This window comes from Lissotriton helveticus, chromosome 8 (assembly GCF_964261635.1).
Source record: "Lissotriton helveticus chromosome 8, aLisHel1.1, whole genome shotgun sequence".
Classification (NCBI taxonomy): Eukaryota; Metazoa; Chordata; class Amphibia; order Caudata; family Salamandridae; genus Lissotriton; species Lissotriton helveticus.
In genome coordinates this window covers 1,540,095,373-1,540,122,946 of record NC_136069.1, presented here as the reverse complement: position 1 = coordinate 1,540,122,946, position 27,574 = coordinate 1,540,095,373, and the positions used below count along the sequence as shown (strand labels likewise).

General features: G+C 42.7%; 22 non-coding genes across 22 annotated transcripts; all 22 read right to left on the bottom strand.

The window, feature by feature from the left end:
• Positions 1 to 59: 59 nt before the first annotated feature.
• TRNAL-UAG (transfer RNA leucine (anticodon UAG)) lies at positions 60 to 142 on the bottom strand. Its single transcript has one exon. It is a non-coding gene; the product is annotated as a tRNA-Leu (tRNA).
• A 1,026-nt stretch (positions 143 to 1,168) lies between these two features.
• Positions 1,169 to 1,251, bottom strand: TRNAL-AAG (transfer RNA leucine (anticodon AAG)). The gene has a single exon. It is a non-coding gene; the product is annotated as a tRNA-Leu (tRNA).
• A 3,000-nt stretch (positions 1,252 to 4,251) lies between these two features.
• TRNAL-UAG (transfer RNA leucine (anticodon UAG)) lies at positions 4,252 to 4,334 on the bottom strand. The gene has a single exon. It is a non-coding gene; the product is annotated as a tRNA-Leu (tRNA).
• A 1,297-nt stretch (positions 4,335 to 5,631) lies between these two features.
• Positions 5,632 to 5,714, bottom strand: TRNAL-CAG (transfer RNA leucine (anticodon CAG)). Its single transcript has one exon. It is a non-coding gene; the product is annotated as a tRNA-Leu (tRNA).
• Positions 5,715 to 6,346: 632 nt separating this feature from the next.
• On the bottom strand, positions 6,347 to 6,429 carry TRNAL-UAG (transfer RNA leucine (anticodon UAG)). The gene has a single exon. It is a non-coding gene; the product is annotated as a tRNA-Leu (tRNA).
• Positions 6,430 to 9,552: 3,123 nt separating this feature from the next.
• Positions 9,553 to 9,635, bottom strand: TRNAL-AAG (transfer RNA leucine (anticodon AAG)). Its single transcript has one exon. It is a non-coding gene; the product is annotated as a tRNA-Leu (tRNA).
• A 904-nt stretch (positions 9,636 to 10,539) lies between these two features.
• Positions 10,540 to 10,622, bottom strand: TRNAL-UAG (transfer RNA leucine (anticodon UAG)). Its single transcript has one exon. It is a non-coding gene; the product is annotated as a tRNA-Leu (tRNA).
• A 1,297-nt stretch (positions 10,623 to 11,919) lies between these two features.
• TRNAL-CAG (transfer RNA leucine (anticodon CAG)) lies at positions 11,920 to 12,002 on the bottom strand. The gene has a single exon. It is a non-coding gene; the product is annotated as a tRNA-Leu (tRNA).
• Positions 12,003 to 12,634: 632 nt separating this feature from the next.
• TRNAL-UAG (transfer RNA leucine (anticodon UAG)) lies at positions 12,635 to 12,717 on the bottom strand. Its single transcript has one exon. It is a non-coding gene; the product is annotated as a tRNA-Leu (tRNA).
• A 1,027-nt stretch (positions 12,718 to 13,744) lies between these two features.
• On the bottom strand, positions 13,745 to 13,827 carry TRNAL-AAG (transfer RNA leucine (anticodon AAG)). Its single transcript has one exon. It is a non-coding gene; the product is annotated as a tRNA-Leu (tRNA).
• Positions 13,828 to 14,016: 189 nt separating this feature from the next.
• Positions 14,017 to 14,099, bottom strand: TRNAL-CAG (transfer RNA leucine (anticodon CAG)). The gene has a single exon. It is a non-coding gene; the product is annotated as a tRNA-Leu (tRNA).
• Positions 14,100 to 14,731: 632 nt separating this feature from the next.
• On the bottom strand, positions 14,732 to 14,814 carry TRNAL-UAG (transfer RNA leucine (anticodon UAG)). The gene has a single exon. It is a non-coding gene; the product is annotated as a tRNA-Leu (tRNA).
• Positions 14,815 to 16,111: 1,297 nt separating this feature from the next.
• On the bottom strand, positions 16,112 to 16,194 carry TRNAL-CAG (transfer RNA leucine (anticodon CAG)). Its single transcript has one exon. It is a non-coding gene; the product is annotated as a tRNA-Leu (tRNA).
• A 632-nt stretch (positions 16,195 to 16,826) lies between these two features.
• On the bottom strand, positions 16,827 to 16,909 carry TRNAL-UAG (transfer RNA leucine (anticodon UAG)). Its single transcript has one exon. It is a non-coding gene; the product is annotated as a tRNA-Leu (tRNA).
• A 3,122-nt stretch (positions 16,910 to 20,031) lies between these two features.
• TRNAL-AAG (transfer RNA leucine (anticodon AAG)) lies at positions 20,032 to 20,114 on the bottom strand. The gene has a single exon. It is a non-coding gene; the product is annotated as a tRNA-Leu (tRNA).
• A 904-nt stretch (positions 20,115 to 21,018) lies between these two features.
• TRNAL-UAG (transfer RNA leucine (anticodon UAG)) lies at positions 21,019 to 21,101 on the bottom strand. Its single transcript has one exon. It is a non-coding gene; the product is annotated as a tRNA-Leu (tRNA).
• A 1,297-nt stretch (positions 21,102 to 22,398) lies between these two features.
• TRNAL-CAG (transfer RNA leucine (anticodon CAG)) lies at positions 22,399 to 22,481 on the bottom strand. The gene has a single exon. It is a non-coding gene; the product is annotated as a tRNA-Leu (tRNA).
• Positions 22,482 to 23,113: 632 nt separating this feature from the next.
• Positions 23,114 to 23,196, bottom strand: TRNAL-UAG (transfer RNA leucine (anticodon UAG)). The gene has a single exon. It is a non-coding gene; the product is annotated as a tRNA-Leu (tRNA).
• A 1,027-nt stretch (positions 23,197 to 24,223) lies between these two features.
• TRNAL-AAG (transfer RNA leucine (anticodon AAG)) lies at positions 24,224 to 24,306 on the bottom strand. The gene has a single exon. It is a non-coding gene; the product is annotated as a tRNA-Leu (tRNA).
• Positions 24,307 to 24,495: 189 nt separating this feature from the next.
• TRNAL-CAG (transfer RNA leucine (anticodon CAG)) lies at positions 24,496 to 24,578 on the bottom strand. Its single transcript has one exon. It is a non-coding gene; the product is annotated as a tRNA-Leu (tRNA).
• A 632-nt stretch (positions 24,579 to 25,210) lies between these two features.
• Positions 25,211 to 25,293, bottom strand: TRNAL-UAG (transfer RNA leucine (anticodon UAG)). The gene has a single exon. It is a non-coding gene; the product is annotated as a tRNA-Leu (tRNA).
• Positions 25,294 to 26,590: 1,297 nt separating this feature from the next.
• Positions 26,591 to 26,673, bottom strand: TRNAL-CAG (transfer RNA leucine (anticodon CAG)). The gene has a single exon. It is a non-coding gene; the product is annotated as a tRNA-Leu (tRNA).
• Positions 26,674 to 27,574: the final 901 nt, after the last annotated feature.

The following is a 27,574-nucleotide window of genomic DNA, read 5'->3' as shown; positions in this document are numbered from 1 at the left end:
ACAGATGCAACTTCCATCAGATGTTATCCTGATGAAGAAGATTATATCTCCAAAAGTCATTTCAGAAGTGGGATTCGAACCCACGCCTCCAGAGGAGACTGCAGCCTAAACACAGCGCCTTAGACCACTCGGCCATCCTGACAGTGAAGAGTCCTAAGAAATGTATAAAAGTCACTCAGAAATTTCTGCGTCCATGCAAGCTTGAAATAATTTCAACCTTCAAACACAAGGTGCAACTTTTTGCACAGGACAATAAACACAGAAGATCACATATGAAAGCATTTCATTTCACAGGTGTACTGTTTTTATGCTTTTAGAATAACTTATACCTCTCACCAGCTATTTAGGGTTCTGTATCCTACTCACAAAATTACCTTGCCTGCGACCTTTCTCTCTATACACAAACAACTACTGCTCAGGAAGTAGGAAGGCAGAAGGTGGGGCAGTTTATGCAAATTTATGCTGGCAATGTGCCTTGCACATTCATGCAGAATTTCTAGATCCTTGCTGGAAACAAGAGAGCAGGCCTTGTTTCAGATCAACTGTCCCTAGCAAGGAACGTCTGAGCACATCCATTCTTTTGCTCTCTAGCCCCTGGCTTGGGACTCACCCTCACTGGCTGAGGAGTGAAGTTCTGCATACCAACGTTGCATAGAAGGTATGTTTGTGATTGGTTTGAGATGGGTGGGAGGTCAAGAGCAGGGAAAAGCAAGTCACCTTCACTTCTAGTCTCCTCTTCTATGCCTACCTGCCGTTCACTCACTCTGTCTTTGTTTCATTCTCTCCTTCCTCAACACCCCATCTCACTCACTCGCTCTATCATTTGTGCTCTTTCCCCTTGCTCTTCATTTCATAGTGGAAACATCTCTTGAATGGATCATTAGAAAATGAGGTTACATAAAATTAAAAATCTACTTATTGGAAACCAAAAATATCACAAGTCTGAATGTAAGCCATTTCTTCAATAAAAGGGATTTTTTAGGCACCCCCCAAAAAACACATAAAACACCACTAGTGCTAGAAGAATATTATAAGAGCTTGAAGACAGAATTGGGCAAATTCATTTGCAGTTGAAACTGAAGTTTGGTACTTATTCATATATTATATGCACTGCCAATTTTTAGCTGAGATTCTGAAGGAACGCAGAGACAAAATGGACTTAAAGTTTTGTCAGAAGTGGGATTCGAACCCACGCCTCCAGGAGAGACTGCGGCCTTAACGCAGTGCCTTAGACCACTCGGCCATCCTGACCACATGTTGCTTGTCCATCTACATAGTGAGAAAGATAGTGTGAACAAAAAAAACACACATCTTAGGCCATAAGTGGCTATAGCAAGAAAAAAACTCACTGCACTTTTCCAAAAAGACAACCATATAAGCCCATGTGAGGGAAATGATCTGATTTTCTCCCTCAAGAAAAAAGAAGATTAAACACAGGTTTGTCAGAAGTGGGATTTGAACCCACGCCTCCAGAAGAGACTGCGACCTGAACGCAGAGCCTTAGACAACTTGGCCATCCTGACTTGCATTTGCAGCACCTTCCACAAGCCAGACAGCCATGCAAGTTTGGTACCGAAAAGGCATGCCCTCAATTTATTTATCCCATTATAATAATTTCCAACAGATCTTTGTACAATCCATACAGAGCAGTACCTATGAAGAACTCTTTAGACCTTTAAAGCGTACAAAGAGAAAGTGCTATTCACCAGCCACTTGAACGGCCCAAAGCTGCTTTGAAATAGAGTCAACAGCCACATCTTGGCTGACTAAAGCAAATTCAACAAGGGAGCTCAATGTCACAACATAGGGTGGAATACGCAAATCTAAGCAGCCCCTGATCACAGCCCTGAGGACATTGCTGTAAGTGTGCTGGAGTACAGCTGTCTACCAGGTGCTTGGCATTCTTCCAAATTTGCATGGCCTGTCTGGCCAGGGAATACAAGAGCATGACTCTTCTAGATGAGCTCTTACATGGGTCCTAAGCTCATTTGGTAAGGATTGCACTTTATCAGCAAGACTTTGTACAACAGAAATATATGAGAAACCCAAGCTCTCTTGACTAGACGAGGACGGAATAACGTCCCTGGTGAAGACGAACAGATGCAACTTCCATCAGATGTTATCCTGATGTAGAAGATTATATCTCCAAAAGTCATTTCAGAAGTGGGATTCGAACCCACGCCTCCAGAGGAGAATGCAGCCTAAACGCAGCGCCTTAGACCACTCGGCCATCCTGACAGTGAAGAGTCCTAAGAAATGTATAAAAGTCACTCAGAAATTTCTGCGTCCATGCAAGCTTGAAATAATTTCAACCTTCAAACACAAGGTGCAACTTTTTGCACAGGACAATAAACACAGAAGATCACATATGAAAGCATTTCATTTCACAGGTGTACTGTTTTTATGCTTTTAGAATAACTTATACCTCTCACCAGCTATTTAGGGTTCTGTATCCTACTCACAAAATTATCTTGCCTGCGACTTCTCTCTTTATACACAAACAACTACTGCTCAGGAAGTAGGAAGGCAGAAGGTGGGGCAGTTTATGCAAATTTATGCTGTCAATGTGCCTTGCAGATTCATGCAGAATTTCTAGATCCTTGCTGGAAACAAGAGAGCAGGCCTTGTTTCAGATCAACTGTCCCTAGCAAGGAACGTCTGAGCACATCCATTCTTTTGCTCTCTAGCCCCTGGCTTGGGACTCACCCTCACTGGCTGAGGAGTGAAGTTCTGCATACCAACGTTGCATAGAAGGTATGTTTGTGATTGGTTTGAGATGGGTGGGAGGTCAAGAGCAGGGAAAAGCAAGTCACCTTCACTTCTAGTCTCCTCTTCTATGCCTACCTGCCGTTCACTCACTCTGTCTTTGTTTCATTCTCTCCTTCCTCAACACCCCATCTCACTCACTGGCTCTATCATTTGTGCTCTTTCCCCTTGCTCTTCATTTCATAGTGGAAACATCTCTTGAATGGATCATTAGAAAATGAGGTTACATAAAATTAAAAATCTACTTATTGGAAACCAAAAATATCACAAGACTGAATGTAAGCCATTTCTTCAATAAAAGGGATTTTTTAGGCACCCCCCAAAAAACACATAAAACACCACTAGTGCTAGAAGAATATTATACGAGCTTGAAGACAGAATTGGGCAAATTCATTTGCAGTTGAAACTGAAGTTTGGTACTTATTCAGATATTATATGCACTGCCAATTTTTAGCTGAGATTCTGAAGGAACGCAGAGACAAAATGGACTTAAAGTTTTGTCAGAAGTGGGATTCGAACCCACGCCTCCAGGAGAGTCAGCAGCCTTAACGCAGCGCCTTAGACCACTCGGCCATCCTGACCACATGTTGCTTGTCCATCTACATAGTGAGAAAGATAGTGTGAACAAAAAAAACACACATCTTAGGCCATAAGTGGCTATAGCAAGAAAAAAACTCACTGCACTTTTCCAAAAAGACAACCATATAAGCCCATGTGAGGGAAATGATCTGATTTTCTCCCTCAAGAAAATAGAAGATTAAACACAGGTTTGGCAGAAGTGGGATTTGAAACCACGCCTCCAGAAGAGACTGCATCCTGAACGCAGTGCCTTAGACCACTCAGCCATCCTGACTTGCATTTGCAGCACCTTCCACAAGCCAGACAGCCATGCAAATTTGGTACCGAAAAGGCATGCCCTCAATTTATTTATCCCATTATAAGCATTTCCAACAGATCTTTGAACAATCCATACAGAGCAGTACCTATGAAGAACTCTTTAGACCTTTAAAGCGTACAAAGAGAAAGTGCTATTCACCAGCCACTTGAACGGCCCAAAGCTGCTTTGAAATTGAGTCAACAGCCACATCTTGGCTGACTAAAGCAAATTCAACAAGGGAGCTCAATGTCACAAAATAGGGGGGAATACGCAAATCTAAGCAGCCCCTGATCACAGCCCTGAGGACATTGCTGTAAGTGTGCTGGAGTACAGCTGTCTACCAGGTGCTTGGCATTCTTCCAAATTTGCATGGCCTGTCTGGCCAGGGAATACAAGAGCGTGACTCTTCTAGATGAGCTCTTACATGGGTCCTAAGCTCATTTGGTAAGGATTGCACTTTATCAGCAAGACTTTGTACAACAGAAATATAGGAGAAACCCAAGCTCTCTTGACTAGACGAGGACGGAATAACGTCCCAGGTGAAGACGAACAGATGCAACTTCCATCAGATGTTATCCTGATGAAGAAGATTATATCTCCAAAAGTCATTTCAGAAGTGGGATTCGAACCCACGCCTCCAGAGGAGACTGCGGCCTAAACACAGCGCCTTAGACCACTCGGCCATCCTGACAGCGGAGAGTCTTAAGAAATGTATAAAAGTCACTCAGAAATTTCTGCGTCCATGCAAGCTTGAAATAATTTCAACCTTCAAACACAAGGTGCAACTTTTTGCACAGGACAATAAACACAGAAGATCACATATGAAAGCATTTCATTTCACAGGTGTACTGTTTTTATGCTTTTAGAATAACTTATACCTCTCACCAGCTATTTAGGGTTCTGTATCCTACTCACAAAATTACCTTGCCTGCGACCTCTCTCTTTATACACAAACAACTACTGCTCAGGAAGTAGGAAGGCAGAAGGAGGGGCAGTTTATGCAAATTTATGCTGTCAATGTGCCTTGCAGATTCATGCAGAATTTCTAGATCCTTGCTGGAAACAAGAGAGCAGGCCTTGTTTCAGATCAACTGTCCTAGCAAGGAACATCTGAGCACATCCATTCTTTTGCTCTCTAGCCCCTGGCTTGGGACTCACCCTCACTGGCTGAGGAGTGAAGTTCTGCATACCAACGTTGCATAGAAGGTATGTTTGTGATTGGTTTGAGATGGGTGGGAGGTCAAGAGCAGGGAAAAGCAAGTCACCTTCACTTCTAGTCTCCTCTTCTATGCCTACCTGCCGTTCACTCACTCTGTCTTTGTTTCATTCTCTCCTTCCTCAACACCCCATCTCACTCACTGGCTCTATCATTTGTGCTCTTTCCCCTTGCTCTTCATTTCATAGTGGAAACATCTCTTGAATGGATCATTAGAAAATGAGGTTACATAAAATTAAAAATCTACTTATTGGAAACCAAAAATATCACAAGACTGAATGTAAGCCATTTCTTCAATAAAAGGGATTTTTTAGGCACCCCCCAAAAAACACATAAAACACCACTAGTGCTAGAAGAATATTATACGAGCTTGAAGACAGAATTGGGCGAATTCATTTGCAGTTGAAACTGAAGTTTGGTACTTATTCAGATATTATATGCACTGCCAATTTTTAGCTGAGATTCTGAAGGAACGCAGAGACAAAATGGACTTAAAGTTTCGTCAGAAGTGGTATTCGAACCCACGCCTCCAGGAGAGACTGCGGCCTTAACGCAGCACCTTAGACCACTCGGCCATCCTGACCACATGTTGCTTGTTCATCTACATAGTGAGAAAGATAGTGTGAACAAAAAAAACACACATCTTAGGCCATAAGTGGCTATAGCAAGAAAAAAACTCACTGCACTTTTCCAAAAAGACAACCATATAAGCCCATGTGAGGGAAATGATCTGATTTTCTCCCTCAAGAAAAAAGAAGATTAAACACAGGTTTGTCAGAAGTGGGATTTGAACCCACGCCTCCAGAAGAGACTGCGACCTGAACGCAGCGCCTTAGACCACTCGGCCATCCTGACTTGCATTTGAAGCATCTTCCACAAGCCAGACAGCCATGCAAGTGGGGTACCGAAAAGGCATGCCCTCAATTTATTTATCCCATTATAAGCATTTCCAACAGATCTTTGAACAATCCATACAGAGCAGTACCTATGAAGAACTCTTTAGACCTTTAATGAGTACAAAGAGAAAGTGCTATTCACCAGCCACTTGAACGGCCCAAAGCTGCTTTGAAATTGAGTCAATAGCCACATCTTGGCTGACTAAAGCAAATTCAACAAGGGATCTCAATGTCACAACATAGGGTGGAATTCGCAAATCTAAGTAGCCCCTGATCACTGCCCTGAGGAAATTGCTGTAAGTGTGCTGGAGTCCAGTTGTCTACCAGGTGCTTGGCATTCTTCCAAATGTGTATGTCCTGTCTGGCCAGGGAATACAAGAGAATGACTCTTCTAGATGAGCTCTTACATGGGTCATAAGCTCATTTGGTAAGGATTGCACTTTATCAGCAAGACTTTGTACAACAGAAATATATGAGAAACCCAAGCTCTCTTGACTAGACGAGGACAGAATAAAGTCCCAGGTGAAGACGAACAGAAGCAACTTCCATCAGATGTTATCCTGATGAAGAAGATTATATCTCCAAAAGTCATTTCAGAAGTGGGATTCGAACCCACGCCTCCAGAGGAGACTGCGGCCTAAACACAGCGCCTTAGACCACTCAGCCATCCTGACAGTGAAGAGTCCTAAGAAATGTATAAAAGTCACTCAGAAATTTCTGCGTCCATGCAAGCTTGAAATAATTTCAACCTTCAAACACAAGGTGCAACTTTTTGCACAGGACAATAAACACAGAAGATCACATATGAAAGCATTTAATTTCACAGGTGTACTGTTTTTATGCTTTTAGAATAACTTATACCTCTCACCAGCTATTTAGGGTTCTGTATCCTACTCACAAAATTACCTTGCCTGCGACCTTTCTCTCTATACACAAACAACTACTGCTCAGGAAGTAGGAAGGCAGAAGGTGGGGCAGTTTATGCAAATTTATGCTGTCAATGTGCCTTGCACATTCATGCAGAATTTCTAGATCCTTGCTGGAAACAAGAGAGCAGGCCTTGTTTCAGATCAACTGTCCCTAGCAAGGAACTTCTGAGCACATCCATTCTTTTGCTCTCTAGCCCCTGGCTTGGGACTCACCCTCACTGGCTGAGGAGTGAAGTTCTGCATACCAACGTTGCATAGAGGGTATGTTTGTGATTGGTTTGAGATGGGTGGGAGGTCAAGAGCAGGGAAAAGCAAGTCACTTTCACTTCTAGTCTCCTCTTCTATGCCTACCTGCCGTTCACTCACTCTGTCTTTGTTTCATTCTTTCCTTCCTCAACACCCCATCTCACTCACTCGCTCTATCATTTGTGCTCTTTCCCCTTGCTCTTCATTTCATAGTGGAAACATCTCTTGAATGGATCATTAGAAAATGAGGTTACATAAAATTAAAAATCTACTTATTGGAAACCAAAAATATCACAAGTCTGAATGTAAGCCATTTCTTCAATAAAAGGGATTTTTTAGGCACCCCCCAAAAAACACATAAAACACCACTAGTGCTAGAAGAATATTATAAGAGCTTGAAGACAGAATTGGGCAAATTCATTTGCAGTTGAAACTGAAGTTTGGTACTTATTCAGATATTATATGCACTGCCAAGTTTTTTGCTGAGATTCTGAAGGAACGCAGAGACAAAATGGACTTAAAGTTTTGTCAGAAGTGGGATTCGAATCCACGCCTCCAGGAGAGACTGCGGCCTTAACGCAGCGCCATAGACCACTCGGCCATCCTGACCACATGTTGCTTGTCCATCTACATAGTGAGAAAGATAGTGTGAACAAAAAAAACACACATCTTAGGCCATAAGTGGCTATAGCAAGAAAAAAACTCACTGCACTTTTCCAAAAAGACAACCATATAAGCCCATGTGAGAGAAATGATCAGATTTTCTCCCTCAAGAAAAAAGAAGATTAAACACAGGTTCGTCAGAAGTGGGATTTGAACCCACGCCTCCAGAAGAGACTGCGACCTGAACGCAGAGCCTTAGACAACTTGGCCATCCTGACTTGCATTTGCAGCACCTTCCACAAGCCAGACAGCCATGCAAGTTTGGTACCGAAAAGGCATGCCCTCAATTTATTTATCCCATTATAATCATTTCCAACAGATCTTTGTACAATCCATACAGAGCAGTACCTATGAAGAACTCTTTAGACCTTTAAAGCGTACAAAGAGAAAGTGCTATTCACCAGCCACTTGAACGGCCCAAAGCTGCTTTGAAATTGAGTCAACAGCCACATCTTGGCTGACTAAAGCAAATTCAACAAGGGAGCTCAATGTCACAACATAGGGTGGAATACGCAAATCTAAGCAGCCCCTGATCACAGCCCTGAGGACATTGCTGTAAGTGTGCTGGAGTACAGCTGTCTACCAGGTGCTTGGCATTCTTCCAAATTTGCATGGCCTGTCTGGCCAGGGAATACAAGAGCATGACTCTTCTAGATGAGCTCTTACATGGGTCCTAAGCTCATTTGGTAAGGATTGCACTTTATCAGCAAGACTTTGTACAACAGAAATATATGAGAAACCCAAGCTCTCTTGACTAGACGAGGACGGAATAACGTCCCTGGTGAAGACGAACAGATGCAACTTCCATCAGATGTTATCCTGATGTAGAAGATTATATCTCCAAAAGTCATTTCAGAAGTGGGATTCGAACCCACGCCTCCAGAGGAGAATGCAGCCTAAACGCAGCGCCTTAGACCACTCGGCCATCCTGACAGTGAAGAGTCCTAAGAAATGTATAAAAGTCACTCAGAAATTTCTGCGTCCATGCAAGCTTGAAATAATTTCAACCTTCAAACACAAGGTGCAACTTTTTGCACAGGACAATAAACACAGAAGATCACATATGAAAGCATTTCATTTCACAGGTGTACTGTTTTTATGCTTTTAGAATAACTTATACCTCTCACCAGCTATTTAGGGTTCTGTATCCTACTCACAAAATTATCTTGCCTGCGACTTCTCTCTTTATACACAAACAACTACTGCTCAGGAAGTAGGAAGGCAGAAGGTGGGGCAGTTTATGCAAATTTATGCTGTCAATGTGCCTTGCAGATTCATGCAGAATTTCTAGATCCTTGCTGGAAACAAGAGAGCAGGCCTTGTTTCAGATCAACTGTCCCTAGCAAGGAACGTCTGAGCACATCCATTCTTTTGCTCTCTAGCCCCTGGCTTGGGACTCACCCTCACTGGCTGAGGAGTGAAGTTCTGCATACCAACGTTGCATAGAAGGTATGTTTGTGATTGGTTTGAGATGGGTGGGAGGTCAAGAGCAGGGAAAAGCAAGTCACCTTCACTTCTAGTCTCCTCTTCTATGCCTACCTGCCGTTCACTCACTCTGTCTTTGTTTCATTCTCTCCTTCCTCAACACCCCATCTCACTCACTGGCTCTATCATTTGTGCTCTTTCCCCTTGCTCTTCATTTCATAGTGGAAACATCTCTTGAATGGATCATTAGAAAATGAGGTTACATAAAATTAAAAATCTACTTATTGGAAACCAAAAATATCACAAGACTGAATGTAAGCCATTTCTTCAATAAAAGGGATTTTTTAGGCACCCCCCAAAAAACACATAAAACACCACTAGTGCTAGAAGAATATTATACGAGCTTGAAGACAGAATTGGGCAAATTCATTTGCAGTTGAAACTGAAGTTTGGTACTTATTCAGATATTATATGCACTGCCAATTTTTAGCTGAGATTCTGAAGGAACGCAGAGACAAAATGGAATTAAAGTTTTGTCAGAAGTGGGATTCGAACCCACGCCTCCAGGAGAGACTGCGGCCTTAACGCAGCGCCTTAGACCACTCGGCCATCCTGACCACATGTTGCTTGTCCATCTACATAGTGAGAAAGATAGTGTGAACAAAAAAAACACACATCTTAGGCCATAAGTGGCTATAGCAAGAAAAAAACTCACTGCACTTTTCCAAAAAGACAACCATATAAGCCCATGTGAGGGAAATGATCTGATTTTCTCCCTCAAGAAAATAGAAGATTAAACACAGGTTAGGCAGAAGTGGGATTTGAACCCACGCCTCCAGAAGAGACTGCATCCTGAACGCAGCGCCTTAGACGACTCAGCCATCCTGACTTGCATTTGCAACACCTTCCACAAGCCAGACAGCCATGCAAGTTTGGTACCGAAAAGGCATGCCCTCAATTTATTTATCCCATTATAAGCATTTCCAACAGATCTTTGAACAATCCATACAGAGCAGTACCTATGAAGAACTCTTTAGACCTTTAAAGCGTACAAAGAGAAAGTGCTATTCACCAGCCACTTGAACGGCCCAAAGCTGCTTTGAAATTGAGTCAACAGCCACATCTTGGCTGACTACAGCAAATTCAACAAGGGAGCTCAATGTCACAAAATAGGGTGGAATACGCAAATCTAAGCAGCCCCTGATCACAGCCCTGAGGACATTGCTGTAAGTGTGCTGGAGTACAGCTGTCTACCAGGTGCTTGGCATTCTTCCAAATTTGCATGGCCTGTCTGGCCAGGGAATACAAGAGCGTGACTCTTCTAGATGAGCTCTTACATGGGTCCTAAGCTCATTTGGTAAGGATTGCACTTTATCAGCAAGACTTTGTACAACAGAAATATATGAGAAACCCAAGCTCTCTTGACTAGACGAGGACGGAATAACGTCCCAGGTGAAGACGAACAGATGCAACTTCCATCAGATGTTATCCTGATGAAGAAGATTATATCTCCAAAAGTCATTTCAGAAGTGGGATTCGAACCCACGCCTCCAGAGGAGACTGGGGCCTAAACACAGCGCCTTAGACCACTCGGCCATCCTGACAGTGGAGAGTCTTAAGAAATGTATAAAAGTCACTCAGAAATTTCTGCGTCCATGCAAGCTTGAAATAATTTCAACCTTCAAACACAAGGTGCAACTTTTTGCACAGGACAATAAACACAGAAGATCACATATGAAAGCATTTCATTTCACAGGTGTACTGTTTTTATGCTTTTAGAATAACTTATACCTCTCACCAGCTATTTAGGGTTCTGTATCCTACTCACAAAATTACCTTGCCTGCGACCTCTCTCTTTATACACAAACAACTACTGCTCAGGAAGTAGGAAGGCAGAAGGAGGGCCAGTTTATGCAAATTTATGCTGTCAATGTGCCTTGCAGATTCATGCAGAATTTCTAGATCCTTGCTGGAAACAAGAGAGCAGGCCTTGTTTCAGATCAACTGTCCTAGCAAGGAACGTCTGAGCACATCCATTCTTTTGCTCTCTAGCCCCTGGCTTGGGACTCACCCTCACTGGCTGAGGAGTGAAGTTCTGCATACCAACGTTGCATAGAAGGTATGTTTGTGATTGGTTTGAGATGGGTGGGAGGTCAAGAGCAGGGAAAAGCAAGTCACCTTCACTTCTAGTCTCCTCTTCTATGCCTACCTGCCGTTCACTCACTCTGTCTTTGTTTCATTCTCTCCTTCCTCAACACCCCATCTCACTCACTGGCTCTATCATTTGTGCTCTTTCCCCTTGCTCTTCATTTCATAGTGGAAACATCTCTTGAATGGATCATTAGAAAATGAGGTTACATAAAATTAAAAATCTACTTATTGGAAACCAAAAATATCACAAGACTGAATGTAAGCCATTTCTTCAATATAAGGGATTTTTTAGGCACCCCCCAAAAAACACATAAAACACCACTAGTGCTAGAAGAATATTATACGAGCTTGAAGACAGAATTGGGCGAATTCATTTGCAGTTGAAACTGAAGTTTGGTACTTATTCAGATATTATATGCACTGCCAATTTTTAGCTGAGATTCTGAAGGAACGCAGAGACAAAATGGACTTAAAGTTTCGTCAGAAGTGGTATTCGAACCCACGCCTCCAGGAGAGACTGCGGCCTTAACGCAGCACCTTAGACCACTCGGCCATCCTGACCACATGTTGCTTGTTCATCTACATAGTGAGAAAGATAGTGTGAACAAAAAAAACACACATCTTAGGCCATGAGTGGCTATAGCAAGAAAAAAACTCACTGCACTTTTCCAAAAAGACAACCATATAAGCCCATGTGAGGGAAATGATCTGATTTTCTCCCTCAAGAAAAAAGAAGATTAAACACAGGTTTGTCAGAAGTGGGATTTGAACCCACGCCTCCAGAAGAGACTGCGACCTGAACGCAGCGCCTTAGACCACTCGGCCATCCTGACTTGCATTTGAAGCATCTTCCACAAGCCAGACAGCCATGCAAGTGGGGTACCGAAAAGGCATGCCCTCAATTTATTTATCCCATTATAAGCATTTCCAACAGATCTTTGAACAATCCATACAGAGCAGTACCTATGAAGAACTCTTTAGACCTTTAATGAGTACAAAGAGAAAGTACTATTCACCAGCCACTTGAACGGCCCAAAGCTGCTTTGAAATTGAGTCAATAGCCACATCTTGGCTGACTAAAGCAAATTCAACAAGGGATCTCAATGTCACAACATAGGGTGGAATTCGCAAATCTAAGTAGCCCCTGATCACTGCCCTGAGGAAATTGCTGTAAGTGTGCTGGAGTCCAGTTGTCTACCAGGTGCTTGGCATTCTTCCAAATGTGTATGGCCTGTCTGGCCAGGGAATACAAGAGAATGACTCTTCTAGATGAGCTCTTACATGGGTCATAAGCTCATTTGGTAAGGATTGCACTTTATCAGCAAGACTTTGTACAACAGAAATATATGAGAAACTCAAGCTCTCTTGACTAGACGAGGACAGAATAACGTCCCAGGTGAAGACGAACAGAAGCAAATTCCATCAGATGTTATCCTGATGAAGAAGATTATATCTCCAAAAGTCATTTCAGAAGTGGGATTCGAACCCACGCCTCCAGAGGAGACTGCGGCCTAAACACAGCACCTTAGACCACTCGGCCATCCTGACAGTGAAGAGTCCTAAGAAATGTATAAAAGTCACTCAGAAATTTCTGCGTCCATGCAAGCTTGAAATAATTTCAACCTTCAAACACAAGGTGCAACTTTTTGCACAGGACAATAAACACAGAAGATCACATATGAAAGCATTTCATTTCACAGGTGTACTGTTTTTATGCTTTTAGAATAACTTATACCTCTCACCAGCTATTTAGGGTTCTGTATCCTACTCACAAAATTACCTTGCCTGGGACCTTTCTCTCTATACACAAACAACTAATGCTCAGGAAGTAGGAAGGCAGAAGGTGGGGCAGTTTATGCAAATTTATGCTGGCAATGTGCCTTGCACATTCATGCAGAATTTCTAGATCCTTGCTGGAAACAAGAGAGCAGGCCTTGTTTCAGATCAACTGTCCCTAGCAAGGAACGTCTGAGCACATCCATTCTTTTGCTCTCTAGCCCCTGGCTTAGGACTCACCCTCACTGGCTGAGGAGTGAAGTTCTGCATACCAACGTTGCATAGAAGGTATGTTTGTGATTGGTTTGAGATGGGTGGGAGGTCTAGAGCAGGGAAAAGCAAGTCACTTTCACTTCTAGTCTCCTCTTCTATGCCTACCTGCCGTTCACTCACTCTGTCTTTGTTTCATTCTCTCCTTCCTCAACACCCCATCTCACTCACTCGCTCTATCATTTGTGCTTTTTCCCCTTGCTCTTCATTTCATAGTGGAAAAATCTCTTGAATGGATCATTAGAAAATGAGGTTACATAAAATTAAAAATCTACTTATTGGAAACCAAAAATATCACAAGACTGAATGTAAGCCATTTCTTCAATAAAAGGGATTTTTTAGGCACCCCCCAAAAAACACATAAAACACCACTAGTGCTAGAAGAATATTATAAGAGCTTGAAGACAGAATTTGGGCAAATTCATTTGCAGTTGAAACTGAAGTTTGGTACTTATTCAGATATTATATGCACTGCCAATTTTTAGCTGAGAATCTGAAGGAACGCAGAGACAAAATGGACATAAAGTTTTGTCAGAAGTGGGATTTGAACCCACGCCTCCAGGAGAGACTGCGGCCTTAGCGCAGCGCCTTAGACCACTCGGCCATCCTGACCACATGTTGCTTGTTCATCTACATAGTGAGAAAGATAGTGTGAACAAAAAAAACACACATCTTAGGCCATGAGTGGCTATAGCAAGAAAAAAACTCACTGCACTTTTCCAAAAAGACAACCATATAAGCCCATGTGAGGGAAATGATCTGATTTGCTCCCTCAAGAAAAAAGAAGATTAAACACAGGTTTGTCAGAAGTGGGATTTGAACCCACGCCTCCAGAAGAGACTGCGACCTGAACGCAGCGCCTTAGACCACTCGGCCATCCTGACTTGCATTTGCAGCACCTTCCACAAGCCAGACAGCCATGCAAGTTTGGTACCGAAAAGGCATGCCCTCAATTTATTTATCCCATTATAAGCATTTCCAACAGATCTTTGAACAATCCATACAGAGCAGTACCTATGAAGAACTCTTTAGACCTTTAAAGCGTACAAAGAGAAAGTGCTATTCACCAGCCACTTGAACGGCGCAAAGCTGCTTTGAAATTGAGTCAACAGCCACATCTTGGCTGACTAAAGCAAATTCAACAAGGGAGCTCAATGTCACAACATAGGGTGGAATACGCAAATCTAAGCAGCCCCTGATCACAGCCCTGAGGGCATTGCTGTAAGTGTGCTGGAGTACAGCTGTCTACCAGGTGCTTGGCATTCTTCCAAATTTGCATGGCCTGTCTGGCCAGGGAATACAAGAGCGTGACTCTTCTAGATGAGCTCTTACATGGGTCCTAAGCTCATTTGGTAAGGATTGCACTTTATCAGCAAGACTTTGTACAACAGAAATATATGAGAAACCCAAGCTCTCTTGACTAGACGAGGACGGAATAACGTCCCAGGTGAAGACGAACAGATGCAACTTCCATCAGATGTTATCCTGATGAAGAAGATTATATCTCCAAAAGTCATTTCAGAAGTGGGATTCGAACCCACGCCTCCAGAGGAGACTGCGGCCTAAACACAGCGCCTTAGACCACTCGGCCATCCTGACAGCGGAGAGTCTTAAGAAATGTATAAAAGTCACTCAGAAATTTCTGCGTCCATGCAAGCTTGAAATAATTTCAACCTTCAAACACAAGGTGCAACTTTTTGCACAGGACAATAAACACAGAAGATCACATATGAAAGCATTTCATTTCACAGGTGTACTGTTTTTATGCTTTTAGAATAACTTATACCTCTCACCAGCTATTTAGGGTTCTGTATCCTACTCACAAAATTACCTTGCCTGCGACCTCTCTCTTTATACACAAACAACTACTGCTCAGGAAGTAGGAAGGCAGAAGGAGGGGCAGTTTATGCAAATTTATGCTGTCAATGTGCCTTGCAGATTCATGCAGAATTTCTAGATCCTTGCTGGAAACAAGAGAGCAGGCCTTGTTTCACATCAACTGTCCTAGCAAGGAACGTCTGAGCACATCCATTCTTTTGCTCTCTAGCCCCTGGCTTGGGACTCACCCTCACTGGCTGAGGAGTGAAGTTCTGCATACCAACGTTGCATAGAAGGTATGTTTGTGATTGGTTTGAGATGGGTGGGAGGTCAAGAGCAGGGAAAAGCAAGTCACCTTCACTTCTAGTCTCCTCTTCTATGCCTACCTGCCGTTCACTCACTCTGTCTTTGTTTCATTCTCTCCTTCCTCAACACCCCATCTCACTCACTGGCTCTATCATTTGTGCTCTTTCCCCTTGCTCTTCATTTCATAGTGGAAACATCTCTTGAATGGATCATTAGAAAATGAGGTTACATAAAATTAAAAATCTACTTATTGGAAACCAAAAATATCACAAGACTGAATGTAAGCCATTTCTTCAATAAAAGGGATTTTTTAGGCACCCCCCAAAAAACACATAAAACACCACTAGTGCTAGAAGAATATTATACGAGCTTGAAGACAGAATTGGGCGAATTCATTTGCAGTTGAAACTGAAGTTTGGTACTTATTCAGATATTATATGCACTGCCAATTTTTAGCTGAGATTCTGAAGGAACGCAGAGACAAAATGGACTTAAAGTTTCGTCAGAAATGGTATTCGAACCCACGCCTCCAGGAGAGACTGCGGCCTTAACGCAGCACCTTAGACCACTCGGCCATCCTGACCACATGTTGCTTGTTCATCTACATAGTGAGAAAGATAGTGTGAACAAAAAAAACACACATCTTAGGCCATGAGTGGCTATAGCAAGAAAAAAACTCACTGCACTTTTCCAAAAAGACAACCATATAAGCCCATGTGAGGGAAATGATCTGATTTTCTCCCTCAAGAAAAAAGAAGATTAAACACAGGTTTGTCAGAAGTGGGATTTGAACCCACGCCTCCAGAAGAGACTGCGACCTGAACGCAGCGCCTTAGACCACTCGGCCATCCTGACTTGCATTTGAAGCATCTTCCACAAGCCAGACAGCCATGCAAGTGGGGTACCGAAAAGGCATGCCCTCAATTTATTTATCCCATTATAAGCATTTCCAACAGATCTTTGAACAATCCATACAGAGCAGTACCTATGAAGAACTCTTTAGACCTTTAATGAGTACAAAGAGAAAGTGCTATTCACCAGCCACTTGAACGGCCCAAAGCTGCTTTGAAATTGAGTCAATAGCCACATCTTGGCTGACTAAAGCAAATTCAACAAGGGATCTCAATGTCACAACATAGGGTGGAATTCGCAAATCTAAGTAGCCCCTGATCACTGCCCTGAGGAAATTGCTGTAAGTGTGCTGGAGTCCAGTTGTCTACCAGGTGCTTGGCATTCTTCCAAATGTGTATGTCCTGTCTGGCCAGGGAATACAAGAGAATGACTCTTCTAGATGAGCTCTTACATGGGTCATAAGCTCATTTGGTAAGGATTGCACTTTATCAGCAAGACTTTGTACAACAGAAATATATGAGAAACCCAAGCTCTCTTGACTAGACGAGGACAGAATAAAGTCCCAGGTGAAGACGAACAGAAGCAACTTCCATCAGATGTTATCCTGATGAAGAAGATTATATCTCCAAAAGTCATTTCAGAAGTGGGATTCGAACCCACGCCTCCAGAGGAGACTGCGGCCTAAACACAGCGCCTTAGACCACTCAGCCATCCTGACAGTGAAGAGTCCTAAGAAATGTATAAAAGTCACTCAGAAATTTCTGCGTCCATGCAAGCTTGAAATAATTTCAACCTTCAAACACAAGGTGCAACTTTTTGCACAGGACAATAAACACAGAAGATCACATATGAAAGCATTTAATTTCACAGGTGTACTGTTTTTATGCTTTTAGAATAACTTATACCTCTCACCAGCTATTTAGGGTTCTGTATCCTACTCACAAAATTACCTTGCCTGCGACCTTTCTCTCTATACACAAACAACTACTGCTCAGGAAGTAGGAAGGCAGAAGGTGGGGCAGTTTATGCAAATTTATGCTGTCAATGTGCCTTGCACATTCATGCAGAATTTCTAGATCCTTGCTGGAAACAAGAGAGCAGGCCTTGTTTCAGATCAACTGTCCCTAGCAAGGAACTTCTGAGCACATCCATTCTTTTGCTCTCTAGCCCCTGGCTTGGGACTCACCCTCACTGGCTGAGGAGTGAAGTTCTGCATACCAACGTTGCATAGAGGGTATGTTTGTGATTGGTTTGAGATGGGTGGGAGGTCAAGAGCAGGGAAAAGCAAGTCACTTTCACTTCTAGTCTCCTCTTCTATGCCTACCTGCCGTTCACTCACTCTGTCTTTGTTTCATTCTTTCCTTCCTCAACACCCCATCTCACTCACTCGCTCTATCATTTGTGCTCTTTCCCCTTGCTCTTCATTTCATAGTGGAAACATCTCTTGAATGGATCATTAGAAAATGAGGTTACATAAAATTAAAAATCTACTTATTGGAAACCAAAAATATCACAAGTCTGAATGTAAGCCATTTCTTCAATAAAAGGGATTTTTTAGGCACCCCCCAAAAAACACATAAAACACCACTAGTGCTAGAAGAATATTATAAGAGCTTGAAGACAGAATTGGGCAAATTCATTTGCAGTTGAAACTGAAGTTTGGTACTTATTCAGATATTATATGCACTGCCAATTTTTTGCTGAGATTCTGAAGGAACGCAGAGACAAAATGGACTTAAAGTTTTGTCAGAAGTGGGATTCGAATCCACGCCTCCAGGAGAGACTGCGGCCTTAACGCAGCGCCATAGACCACTCGGCCATCCTGACCACATGTTGCTTGTCCATCTACATAGTGAGAAAGATAGTGTGAACAAAAAAAACACACATCTTAGGCCATAAGTGGCTATAGCAAGAAAAAAACTCACTGCACTTTTCCAAAAAGACAACCATATAAGCCCATGTGAGAGAAATGATCAGATTTTCTCCCTCAAGAAAAAAGAAGATTAAACACAGGTTCGTCAGAAGTGGGATTTGAACCCACGCCTCCAGAAGAGACTGCGACCTGAACGCAGAGCCTTAGACAACTTGGCCATCCTGACTTGCATTTGCAGCACCTTCCACAAGCCAGACAGCCATGCAAGTTTGGTACCGAAAAGGCATGCCCTCAATTTATTTATCCCATTATAATCATTTCCAACAGATCTTTGTACAATCCATACAGAGCAGTACCTATGAAGAACTCTTTAGACCTTTAAAGCGTACAAAGAGAAAGTGCTATTCACCAGCCACTTGAACGGCCCAAAGCTGCTTTGAAATTGAGTCAACAGCCACATCTTGGCTGACTAAAGCAAATTCAACAAGGGAGCTCAATGTCACAACATAGGGTGGAATACGCAAATCTAAGCAGCCCCTGATCACAGCCCTGAGGACATTGCTGTAAGTGTGCTGGAGTACAGCTGTCTACCAGGTGCTTGGCATTCTTCCAAATTTGCATGGCCTGTCTGGCCAGGGAATACAAGAGCATGACTCTTCTAGATGAGCTCTTACATGGGTCCTAAGCTCATTTGGTAAGGATTGCACTTCATCAGCAAGACTTTGTACAACAGAAATATATGAGAAACCCAAGCTCTCTTGACTAGACGAGGACGGAATAACGTCCCTGGTGAAGACGAACAGATGCAACTTCCATCAGATGTTATCCTGATGTAGAAGATTATATCTCCAAAAGTCATTTCAGAAGTGGGATTCGAACCCACGCCTCCAGAGGAGAATGCAGCCTAAACGCAGCGCCTTAGACCACTCGGCCATCCTGACAGTGAAGAGTCCTAAGAAATGTATAAAAGTCACTCAGAAATTTCTGCGTCCATGCAAGCTTGAAATAATTTCAACCTTCAAACACAAGGTGCAACTTTTTGCACAGGACAATAAACACAGAAGATCACATATGAAAGCATTTCATTTCACAGGTGTACTGTTTTTATGCTTTTAGAATAACTTATACCTCTCACCAGCTATTTAGGGTTCTGTATCCTACTCACAAAATTATCTTGCCTGCGACTTCTCTCTTTATACACAAACAACTACTGCTCAGGAAGTAGGAAGGCAGAAGGTGGGGCAGTTTATGCAAATTTATGCTGTCAATGTGCCTTGCAGATTCATGCAGAATTTCTAGATCCTTGCTGGAAACAAGAGAGCAGGCCTTGTTTCAGATCAACTGTCCCTAGCAAGGAACGTCTGAGCACATCCATTCTTTTGCTCTCTAGCCCCTGGCTTGGGACTCACCCTCACTGGCTGAGGAGTGAAGTTCTGCATACCAACGTTGCATAGAAGGTATGTTTGTGATTGGTTTGAGATGGGTGGGAGGTCAAGAGCAGGGAAAAGCAAGTCACCTTCACTTCTAGTCTCCTCTTCTATGCCTACCTGCCGTTCACTCACTCTGTCTTTGTTTCATTCTCTCCTTCCTCAACACCCCATCTCACTCACTGGCTCTATCATTTGTGCTCTTTCCCCTTGCTCTTCATTTCATAGTGGAAACATCTCTTGAATGGATCATTAGAAAATGAGGTTACATAAAATTAAAAATCTACTTATTGGAAACCAAAAATATCACAAGACTGAATGTAAGCCATTTCTTCAATAAAAGGGATTTTTTAGGCACCCCCCAAAAAACACATAAAACACCACTAGTGCTAGAAGAATATTATACGAGCTTGAAGACAGAATTGGGCAAATTCATTTGCAGTTGAAACTGAAGTTTGGTACTTATTCAGATATTATATGCACTGCCAATTTTTAGCTGAGATTCTGAAGGAACGCAGAGACAAAATGGACTTAAAGTTTTGTCAGAAGTGGGATTCGAACCCACGCCTCCAGGAGAGACTGCGGCCTTAACGCAGCGCCTTAGACCACTCGGCCATCCTGACCACATGTTGCTTGTCCATCTACATAGTGAGAAAGATAGTGTGAACAAAAAAAACACACATCTTAGGCCATAAGTGGCTATAGCAAGAAAAAAACTCACTGCACTTTTCCAAAAAGACAACCATATAAGCCCATGTGAGGGAAATGATCTGATTTTCTCCCTCAAGAAAATAGAAGATTAAACACAGGTTAGGCAGAAGTGGGATTTGAACCCACGCCTCCAGAAGAGACTGCATCCTGAACGCAGCGCCTTAGACGACTCAGCCATCCTGACTTGCATTTGCAGCACCTTCCACAAGCCAGACAGCCATGCAAGTTTGGTACCGAAAAGGCATGCCCTCAATTTATTTATCCCATTATAAGCATTTCCAACAGATCTTTGAACAATCCATACAGAGCAGTACCTATGAAGAACTCTTTAGACCTTTAAAGCGTACAAAGAGAAAGTGCTATTCACCAGCCACTTGAACGGCCCAAAGCTGCTTTGAAATTGAGTCAACAGCCACATCTTGGCTGACTACAGCAAATTCAACAAGGGAGCTCAATGTCACAAAATAGGGTGGAATACGCAAATCTAAGCAGCCCCTGATCACAGCCCTGAGGACATTGCTGTAAGTGTGCTGGAGTACAGCTGTCTACCAGGTGCTTGGCATTCTTCCAAATTTGCATGGCCTGTCTGGCCAGGGAATACAAGAGCGTGACTCTTCTAGATGAGCTCTTACATGGGTCCTAAGCTCATTTGGTAAGGATTGCACTTTATCAGCAAGACTTTGTACAACAGAAATATATGAGAAACCCAAGCTCTCTTGACTAGACGAGGACGGAATAACGTCCCAGGTGAAGACGAACAGATGCAACTTCCATCAGATGTTATCCTGATGAAGAAGATTATATCTCCAAAAGTCATTTCAGAAGTGGGATTCGAACCCACGCCTCCAGAGGAGACTGGGGCCTAAACACAGCGCCTTAGACCACTCGGCCATCCTGACAGTGGAGAGTCTTAAGAAATGTATAAAAGTCACTCAGAAATTTCTGCGTCCATGCAAGCTTGAAATAATTTCAACCTTCAAACACAAGGTGCAACTTTTTGCACAGGACAATAAACACAGAAGATCACATATGAAAGCATTTCATTTCACAGGTGTACTGTTTTTATGCTTTTAGAATAACTTATACCTCTCACCAGCTATTTAGGGTTCTGTATCCTACTCACAAAATTACCTTGCCTGCGACCTCTCTCTTTATACACAAACAACTACTGCTCAGGAAGTAGGAAGGCAGAAGGAGGGGCAGTTTATGCAAATTTATGCTGTCAATGTGCCTTGCAGATTCATGCAGAATTTCTAGATCCTTGCTGGAAACAAGAGAGCAGGCCTTGTTTCAGATCAACTGTCCTAGCAAGGAACGTCTGAGCACATCCATTCTTTTGCTCTCTAGCCCCTGGCTTGGGACTCACCCTCACTGGCTGAGGAGTGAAGTTCTGCATACCAACGTTGCATAGAAGGTATGTTTGTGATTGGTTTGAGATGGGTGGGAGGTCAAGAGCAGGGAAAAGCAAGTCACCTTCACTTCTAGTCTCCTCTTCTATGCCTACCTGCCGTTCACTCACTCTGTCTTTGTTTCATTCTCTCCTTCCTCAACACCCCATCTCACTCACTGGCTCTATCATTTGTGCTCTTTCCCCTTGCTCTTCATTTCATAGTGGAAACATCTCTTGAATGGATCATTAGAAAATGAGGTTACATAAAATTAAAAATCTACTTATTGGAAACCAAAAATATCACAAGACTGAATGTAAGCCATTTCTTCAATAAAAGGTTTTTTTTTGGCACCCCCCAAAAAACACATAAAACACCACTAGTGCTAGAAGAATATTATACGAGCTTGAAGACAGAATTGGGCGAATTCATTTGCAGTTGAAACTGAAGTTTGGTACTTATTCAGATATTATATGCACTGCCAATTTTTAGCTGAGATTCTGAAGGAACGCAGAGACAAAATGGACTTAAAGTTTCGTCAGAAGTGGTATTCGAACCCACGCCTCCAGGAGAGACTGCGGCCTTAACGCAGCACCTTAGACCACTCGGCCATCCTGACCACATGTTGCTTGTTCATCTACATAGTGAGAAAGATAGTGTGAACAAAAAAAACACACATCTTAGGCCATGAGTGGCTATAGCAAGAAAAAAACTCACTGCACTTTTCCAAAAAGACAACCATATAAGCCCATGTGAGGGAAATGATCTGATTTTCTCCCTCAAGAAAAAAGAAGATTAAACACAGGTTTGTCAGAAGTGGGATTTGAACCCACGCCTCCAGAAGAGACTGCGACCTGAACGCAGCGCCTTAGACCACTCGGCCATCCTGACTTGCATTTGAAGCATCTTCCACAAGCCAGACAGCCATGCAAGTGGGGTACCGAAAAGGCATGCCCTCAATTTATTTATCCCATTATAAGCATTTCCAACAGATCTTTGAACAATCCATACAGAGCAGTACCTATGAAGAACTCTTTAGACCTTTAATGAGTACAAAGAGAAAGTGCTATTCACCAGCCACTTGAACGGCCCAAAGCTGCTTTGAAATTGAGTCAATAGCCACATCTTGGCTGACTAAAGCAAATTCAACAAGGGATCTCAATGTCACAACATAGGGTGGAATTCGCAAATCTAAGTAGCCCCTGATCACTGCCCTGAGGAAATTGCTGTAAGTGTGCTGGAGTCCAGTTGTCTACCAGGTGCTTGGCATTCTTCCAAATGTGTATGGCCTGTCTGGCCAGGGAATACAAGAGAATGACTCTTCTAGATGAGCTCTTACATGGGTCATAAGCTCATTTGGTAAGGATTGCACTTTATCAGCAAGACTTTGTACAACAGAAATATATGAGAAACTCAAGCTCTCTTGACTAGACGAGGACAGAATAATGTCCCAGGTGAAGACGAACAGAAGCAAATTCCATCAGATGTTATCCTGATGAAGAAGATTATATCTCCAAAAGTCATTTCAGAAGTGGGATTCGAACCCACGCCTCCAGAGGAGACTGCGGCCTAAACACAGCACCTTAGACCACTCGGCCATCCTGACAGTGAAGAGTCCTAAGAAATGTATAAAAGTCACTCAGAAATTTCTGCGTCCATGCAAGCTTGAAATAATTTCAACCTTCAAACACAAGGTGCAACTTTTTGCACAGGACAATAAACACAGAAGATCACATATGAAAGCATTTCATTTCACAGGTGTACTGTTTTTATGCTTTTAGAATAACTTATACCTCTCACCAGCTATTTAGGGTTCTGTATCCTACTCACAAAATTACCTTGCCTGGGACCTTTCTCTCTATACACAAACAACTACTGCTCAGGAAGTAGGAAGGCAGAAGGTGGGGCAGTTTATGCAAATTTATGCTGGCAATGTGCCTTGCACATTCATGCAGAATTTCTAGATCCTTGCTGGAAACAAGAGAGCAGGCCTTGTTTCAGATCAACTGTCCCTAGCAAGGAACGTCTGAGCACATCCATTCTTTTGCTCTCTAGCCCCTGGCTTAGGACTCACCCTCACTGGCTGAGGAGTGAAGTTCTGCATACCAACGTTGCATAGAAGGTATGTTTGTGATTGGTTTGAGATGGGTGGGAGGTCTAGAGCAGGGAAAAGCAAGTCACTTTCACTTCTAGTCTCCTCTTCTATGCCTACCTGCCGTTCACTCACTCTGTCTTTGTTTCATTCTCTCCTTCCTCAACACCCCATCTCACTCACTCGCTCTATCATTTGTGCTTTTTCCCCTTGCTCTTCATTTCATAGTGGAAAAATCTCTTGAATGGATCATTAGAAAATGAGGTTACATAAAATTAAAAATCTACTTATTGGAAACCAAAAATATCACAAGACTGAATGTAAGCCATTTCTTCAATAAAAGGGATTTTTTAGGCACCCCCCAAAAAACACATAAAACACCACTAGTGCTAGAAGAATATTATAAGAGCTTGAAGACAGAATTTGGGCAAATTCATTTGCAGTTGAAACTGAAGTTTGGTACTTATTCAGATATTATATGCACTGCCAATTTTTAGCTGAGAATCTGAAGGAACGCAGAGACAAAATGGACATAAAGTTTTGTCAGAAGTGGGATTTGAACCCACGCCTCCAGGAGAGACTGCGGCCTTAGCGCAGCGCCTTAGACCACTCGGCCATCCTGACCACATGTTGCTTGTTCATCTACATAGTGAGAAAGATAGTGTGAACAAAAAAAACACACATCTTAGGCCATGAGTGGCTATAGCAAGAAAAAAACTCACTGCACTTTTCCAAAAAGACAACCATATAAGCCCATGTGAGGGAAATGATCTGATTTGCTCCCTCAAGAAAAAAGAAGATTAAACACAGGTTTGTCAGAAGTGGGATTTGAACCCACGCCTCCAGAAGAGACTGCGACCTGAACGCAGCGCCTTAGACCACTCGGCCATCCTGACTTGCATTTGCAGCACCTTCCACAAGCCAGACAGCCATGCAAGTTTGGTACCGAAAAGGCATGCCCTCAATTTATTTATCCCATTATAAGCATTTCCAACAGATCTTTGAACAATCCATACAGAGCAGTACCTATGAAGAACTCTTTAGACCTTTAAAGCGTACAAAGAGAAAGTGCTATTCACCAGCCACTTGAACGGCGCAAAGCTGCTTTGAAATTGAGTCAACAGCCACATCTTGGCTGACTAAAGCAAATTCAACAAGGGAGCTCAATGTCACAACATAGGGTGGAGTACGCAAATCTAAGCAGCCCCTGATCACAGCCCTGAGGGCATTGCTGTAAGTGTGCTGGAGTACAGCTGTCTACCAGGTGCTTGGCATTCTTCCAAATTTGCATGGCCTGTCTGGCGAGGGAATACAAGAGCATGACTCTTCTAGATGAGCTCTTACATGGGTCATAAGCTCATTTGGTAAGGATTGCACTTTATCAGCAAGACTTTGTACAACAGAAATATATGAGAAACCCAAGCTCTCTTGACTAGACGAGGACAGAATAAAGTCCCAGGTGAAGACGAACAGAAGCAACTTCCATCAGATGTTATCCTGATGAAGAAGATTATATCTCCAAAAGTCATTTCAGAAGTGGGATTCGAACCCACGCCTCCAGAGGAGACTGCGGCCTAAACACAGCGCCTTAGACCACTCAGCCATCCTGACAGTGAAGAGTCCTAAGAAATGTATAAAAGTCACTCAGAAATTTCTGCGTCCATGCAAGCTTGAAATAATTTCAACCTTCAAACACAAGGTGCAACTTTTTGCACAGGACAATAAACACAGAAGATCACATATGAAAGCATTTCATTTCACAGGTGTACTGTTTTTATGCTTTTAGAATAACTTATACCTCTCACCAGCTATTTAGGGTTCTGTATCCTACTCACAAAATTACCTTGCCTGCGACCTTTCTCTCTATACACAAACAACTACTGCTCAGGAAGTAGGAAGGCAGAAGGTGGGGCAGTTTATGCAAATTTATGCTGTCAATGTGCCTTGCACATTCATGCAGAATTTCTAGATCCTTGCTGGAAACAAGAGAGCAGGCCTTGTTTCAGATCAACTGTCCCTAGCAAGGAACTTCTGAGCACATCCATTCTTTTGCTCTCTAGCCCCTGGCTTGGGACTCACCCTCACTGGCTGAGGAGTGAAGTTCTGCATACCAACGTTGCATAGAGGGTATGTTTGTGATTGGTTTGAGATGGGTGGGAGGTCAAGAGCAGGGAAAAGCAAGTCACTTTCACTTCTAGTCTCCTCTTCTATGCCTACCTGCCGTTCACTCACTCTGTCTTTGTTTCATTCTCTCCTTCCTCAACACCCCATCTCACTCACTCGCTCTATCATTTGTGCTCTTTCCCCTTGCTCTTCATTTCATAGTGGAAACATCTCTTGAATGGATCATTAGAAAATGAGGTTACATAAAATTAAAAATCTACTTATTGGAAACCAAAAATATCACAAGACTGAATGTAAGCCATTTCTTCAATAAAAGGGATTTTTTAGGCACCCCCCAAAAAACACATAAAACACCACTAGTGCTAGAAGAATATTATAAGAGCTTGAAGACAGAATTGGGCAAATTCATTTGCAGTTGAAACTGAAGTTTGGTACTTATTCAGATATTTTATGCACTGCCAATTTTTAGCTTAGATTCTGAAGGAACGCAGAGACAAAATGGACTTAAAGTTTTGTCAGAAGTGGGTTCGAACCCACGCCTCGAGGAGAGACTGCGGCCTTATCGCAGCGCCTTAGACCACTCGGCCATCCTGACCACATGTTGCTTGTCCATCTACATAGTGAGAAAGATAGTGTGAACAAAAAAAACACACATCTTAGGCCATAAGTGGCTATAGCAAGAAAAAAACTCACTGCACTTTTCCAAAAAGACAACCATATAAGCCCATGTGAGGGAAATGATCTGATTTTCTCCCTCAAGAAAAAAGAAGATTAAACACAGGTTTGTCAGAAGTGGGATTTGAACCCACGCCTCCAGCAGAGACTGCGACCTGAACGCAGCGCCTTAGACCACTCGGCCATCCTGACTTGCATTTACAGCACCTTCCACAAGCCAGACAGCCATGCAAGTGGGGTACCGAAAAGGCATGCCCTCAATTTATTTATCCCATTATAAGCATTTCCAACAGATCTTTGAACAATCCATACAGAGCAGTACCTATGAAGAACTCTTTAGACCTTTAAAGCGTACAAAGAGAAAGTGCTATTCACCAGCCACTTGAACGGCCCAAAGCTACTTTGAAATTGAGTCAACAGCCACATCTTGGCTGACTAAAGCAAATTCAACAAGGGAGCTCAATGTCACAACATAGGGTGGAATACGCAAATCTAAGCAGCCCCTGATCACAGCCCTAAGGACATTGCTGTAAGTGTGCTGGAGTACAGCTGTCTACCAGGTGCTTGGCATTCTTCCAAATTTGCATGGCCTGTCTGGCCAGGGAATACAAGAGCATGACTCTTCTAGATGAGCTCTTACATGGGTCCTAAGCTCATTTGGTAAGGATTGCACTTTATCAGCAAGACTTTGTACAACAGAAATATATGAGAAACCCAAGCTCTCTTGACTAGACGAGGACGGAATAACGTCCCAGGTGAAGACGAACAGATGCAACTTCCATCAGATGTTATCCTGATGAAGAAGATTGTATCTCCAAAAGTCATTTCAGAAGTGGGATTCAAACCCACACCTCCAGAGGAGACTGCACCCTAAACACAGCGCCTTAGTCCACTCGGCCATCCTGACAGTGAAGAGGCCTAAGAAATGTATAAAAGTCACTCAGAAATGTCTGCGTCCATGCAAGCTTGAAATAATTTCAACCTTCAAACACAAGGTGCAACTTTTTGCACAGGACAATAAACACAGAAGATCACATATGAAAGCATTTCATTTCACAGGTGTACTGTTTTTATGCTTTTAGAATAACTTATA